General features: G+C 42.4%; 1 non-coding gene across 1 annotated transcript; it reads left to right on the top strand.

The window, feature by feature from the left end:
- Window positions 1-555: 555 nt before the first annotated feature.
- LOC122814593 lies at window positions 556-714 on the top strand. The gene has a single exon (XR_006366832.1). It is a non-coding gene; the product is annotated as a U1 spliceosomal RNA (small nuclear RNA).
- The last annotated feature ends 3552 nt before the right edge of the window (window positions 715-4266 follow it).

Here is a 4266-nt window from a genome sequence, read left to right on the forward strand (position 1 = left end):
ATCATGGTGCCCAACACCCCCCCAGTCCCCTCAGTCCCATGCCTTATGTGCATCAGTATTGTAAATTAATTAAAAACATCATGGTGCCCAACACCCCCTCAGTCCCCTCAGTCCCATGCCTTATGTGCATCAGTATTGTAAATTAATTAAAAACATCATGGTGCCCAACACCCCCTCAGTCCCATGCCTTATTAATTATTTACCATTGTGGATATGCTATTAATTGTGCTGTCTGTTTCACATGTCACCTACACCGTAAACTGTACCTTTGGCTTTTTTCATAAAGGGGAAGAGAGAGAGAGAGAGAGAGTATTGCATATTCCTTTTTTTAATAAAGTTTTCATAATGTTTTATTTTGCAAAGATTCATCTCTGTTTTTAGCTTTCAGTTGTTTAAAAATATTCATTGTCCCTACCCCTTTTTGTCCCCATTAGCAGTGGCACAGTCTAGACTAGACTAGATGTCCTGTGGCTGCTTGTGCTCTAGAAGAAAGCAATTCAGTTGTCCTGTTGGCTGTCCAGCCCAACACCGGAAGAACTGGACAGACTAAAGTACATAATCACCCGGGAGGGGAGTTACCATGATCAAGAAGGTAGTTTCCCCAGGGTGAACCTCCTCTTATTGCACACTTTGGTTGGGTTGTACTTCCCCAAATGTGTGAAATTCAACTGTATAAGTTATGGTAGTGGGGGACTGTATTTCTGCAGTTTTTCATTTATGTCCATAATCTTAAGGGCAACACTCAACAATGTGTGGAAGTAGTTGTGGATGGCATCACCTATACTCAGCAAGAAGATGTAGCAAATCTGCTGGCTGATAAATTCATCTCAAATTTCACCTCCCCATCACCCCCAGTTCTCCCCCAAGAAATACCTTCCACCACTCCTCCACCAGTTATCACCACTCTCTAAAGCTAAAAGGCTTCAATAGGGTCTGACGATATACCAGGTTGCTTCTTAGACAGCTTGAGTCAGGACCTTTCAGGACTGTTGAGATCTCTTTTTATCCACATCCTCAGGACTGTCTTTGTCCTGATAGAGTGAAGGACATCAACAGGTAATTACTGAGCCAAAAGTTTGACTAGTCTTATATGTAAGGCCATGAAAAAAATAATCATGGACCTGATAAATAATGACATAGGAAACTTCCAAACACTGAACCCAACCCAATTTGTCTTTGTCAAGGGCAGGTCATGCCTACTAAATTTGGTCGACCTTTTTGAAGGTCACTAGGGTCATGGATGAGGGTAAAACAGTATATACTGCCTATCTTCACCAGGCCAAAACATTGGACACAATCCCACACTGAGGTGTTATAAACAGATTTACGAAAACTAGGCATAAATCCCTACCTCACCAGATGTATAGCTAGTTGGCTCATAAACAGGACACGTGGTTAAAGTGGGTGAAACCAGATCCAGCAAGAGGTCAGTTACTAGTGGTGAGACACAGGGCTCAGTGCTGGGACCAGACCAGTTACTTGTGGTGTGACAAAGGGCTCAGTGCTGGGACCAGACCAGTTACTAGTGGTGTGTCACAGGGCTCAGTGCTGGGGCCACTCCTGTTCGGAATATACTTCTCTGAAGTCAGCACTAATGTGGAAGGCCTCTGGATGACAAAGTTTGCTGATGACTACAAGCTGGGGTCAATCACTGAATCTCTCAGTGATGTAGATACCCTTCAGGAGAGCCTAAATCAGATAAATAATTAGTGCCGGAGCCATGGCCTAAAACTAAATGTGAAAAAATGCATTATCATACCCTTTGGGAAGCCAAAGACCCCTGCAAATTACAACATTAATACCACACCTCTAAGAATAGATGCAGAAGTGAGAGATCTAGGTATGCAGATAGATAGTAGCCTAAACTTTGACCACCGTGTTTCCACAGTGTTGAAGTCATTCTATGAGGTATAGCTTATAAGTAAAGGTATGGCATCCAGATCCACGGAAGATATAGTCTCACTGTAGTCAACCTTCATTATACCAATAATAGAGTACAATTCACCATTTGGCAGGTACTTGACTAGGCACTTACAACAGCTGGAGTGACCCCCAGAGGTTCCTCACAAAGAAAATGCAGGGTGTTAACAACATGCCCTATCTGGATAGACTAAAAGCCTTATCCCTATGTCTCCTACTAAGTGGTGACCTATGCCTGACCTACAAGGCTCTCACAAAACCAACCCTGATGGAGCTGCTGCACATCTGCAAGTCAAACTGCATGAGGGCACCTGACCAAGGGATCTTAACATCTAAACATAGTCAGGGACTCAAGCAAGACATGCTAGAGAGACAGATGTGTGTCACAGAGACTACCCCTTCTTTGGAACAGACTTTCTATTCATGTTAAACAGAGCCCTTTCCTGGCCTACTTCAAATGCATTTTGGGTCAATGGATGGGAAATCACAAATTCACACCTGCGGTAGTACCTATGTCCCTTATGGACAAGGGCAGTCTGTGAAATAGTTAAGACATATGCACAAACCTATCCCATCTTCTTGCCCCTAGGGGCCACATATTGGGTAAAATTAGGTTACACGGGCTAAGCTTGTAAGAGCTGTTAAGCTGTTAGCCTAGTAATTTCCTTTGAACCTATGAAATATGAATGTGTTCATCTGATAATTTGTTAAAAACTGGAGCAAGCAATTCAAATATTTGGCTGGTCATGTTCGATGAAGTAATGCTTTACATTACGAAGTTAGTTTAGAGACTTAGATAAGTCCTTAAGATGTAGCAGCAACCATGGTTCTCAACACATCTCTGCACAAGAATTGGGGATAAAGCCAAAAGTAATAGGGGGACAAAGGCCCTAAACCAGGGACAATTTCTACATATTACTGTAATTCAGATTAAAAAAAAGTTAACAACTGTATTTGCAAAATTATGTATGTTCTGATCAATAAGTATAAAACTTTAATGTCTGTAATTATAGACTGGATTGTTATTCATGCTTATGATGTCACAGAGATGCATAACAAGCTTGCTTTTCTCCTGATTTTGCAACGTGATCAGCATGCTTCATGTACTACATAACAAATTTGTCATCAGTTACATACCAGATCTAGCCTTCTTGGGAGATGAACACTGAGCATGTGGTCTGTGCAGCTGATGTATTTGCTTGTGTTCTTGTTTATGTAAAGAAATTCCCATTATAAATACTACTTGTGCCATTTTCCCTCCTTTTGCTCAACTCTAAAGAGTATTTGCTGCATTGTTGTTCTATTCTTGTTTTCACAGAAGGTTACATATGAAATAGGAGAATCCATGGGTTCAGGTACACACCCATGTTTTGAGGTTAAGTGTTGTGTTTCAAATGTATCTAAATGGGCAGGTATAGTCTTGTTGTCCACTAAGGTAAGGTGGAGGGAAGGATCTCAGAAAGCATCAAGCAAGGCTGGCACTATGACAGTGATGCATTGTTTAGAGACAGTAGCTGGATGTAACCACTCCAAAAGTTTTCATCCTATCCTGGTAGAGGGAAGGAGATCAATGCCAAAAGAGTCACAGTCTCAAACATAACCATATCACACCTGCAGTTGTCAAACAAGACCACTACAGGCCTCAGCTGCCCACTCCAGATAGGGCCTTAGATGGGAACCTTTTTCAGGTACTCTGGATAAGGGTATATCCAGACTGAGAAGAGGCACAAGATAGCAAGCAGTTGTAGGTGTCCTAAATGAAATGACTGACAGTACAGTACCTTGTGTGCATGCTGTTACATGCCACCAGGAATGGAGGCAAAATCATGGGGAAGGCAGTGGGGGAGACCTGGCCAGAGGAAATGTCTTCATCTGGGACTGGTGATGTGGCTATTTCAGAAGGGTAGCTGGTCAGTAGCAGTGACCTGGAATCTGAGCCACAGCTGGGGAAAGATACCCATGCAATGTGATGCATCTAGTGGAGAGTAAAGTGATCCTGGTATGCCAGAAGTTTAGGGACAACTGGCAGAAGGTACTGGACTTCTTTTGGTAGGGGAGCTGGGGAGAGTGAGCAAGGGAGAGTTGAGACAGACTCTGCTCTCAGACCCAACCTTACAGGACATGGAGGTATCCATTGAGAATTCTGATACTCAAAGGCATGGATGCCTGAAAGTGAGCTACTGGGAGAAGTAATACAGCAGTTGGTAGTACTTATAGTCTACAAACTGATGCTTCTGACCATACCAGATGATATTCCTTTTACAGGTCATATTGGCATAAAGTATAGTAAAAGTTGGCTTATGCAGAAATTTTATTGGCCTGGAAATAGAAAGGATGTTATAACAT

The sequence above is a fragment of the Protopterus annectens genome, chromosome 10.part0 (assembly GCF_019279795.1).
Source record: "Protopterus annectens isolate FY-2018-M chromosome 10.part0, PAN1.0, whole genome shotgun sequence".
In the NCBI taxonomy this organism is placed as follows: domain Eukaryota; kingdom Metazoa; phylum Chordata; order Ceratodontiformes; family Protopteridae; genus Protopterus; species Protopterus annectens.